Raw genomic sequence first — 306 nt, forward strand, 5'->3', positions numbered from 1 at the left:
GTATGTGTGCATGTAATGTAAGGAATTACAAACTGTGTTATTTTTGCATGAACAGATACATTTTTGAATGTCTTTTTGCAAATGTATCAGATCATAGTTTTTTGGGTAATCTTCACTGCTTCAACTGACCCTATAATTTTTCCTCCTCAAGACACAGTTAAGAATGGAACCTCATCGCCCACCCTTCACCACAAGGGAGTCATGACCAGTATCCAAGGCGACCGAACCTTGAGCGAAGGGGTTGAACAGAAAAGCCTGGCATCTTGGGTGCAATCGTTGCTACACACATTGACAGGTGAATATTTT

The 306-nt window shown here is 40.8% G+C and overlaps 1 pseudogene; it reads left to right on the forward strand.

The window, feature by feature from the left end:
- The window catches only part of LOC119594335, a 20,263-nt pseudogene that overhangs the window by 11,597 nt on the left and 8,360 nt on the right, over window positions 1–306 (forward strand).

The sequence above is a fragment of the Penaeus monodon genome, chromosome 33, assembly GCF_015228065.2.
Source record: "Penaeus monodon isolate SGIC_2016 chromosome 33, NSTDA_Pmon_1, whole genome shotgun sequence".
In the NCBI taxonomy this organism is placed as follows: domain Eukaryota; kingdom Metazoa; phylum Arthropoda; class Malacostraca; order Decapoda; family Penaeidae; genus Penaeus; species Penaeus monodon.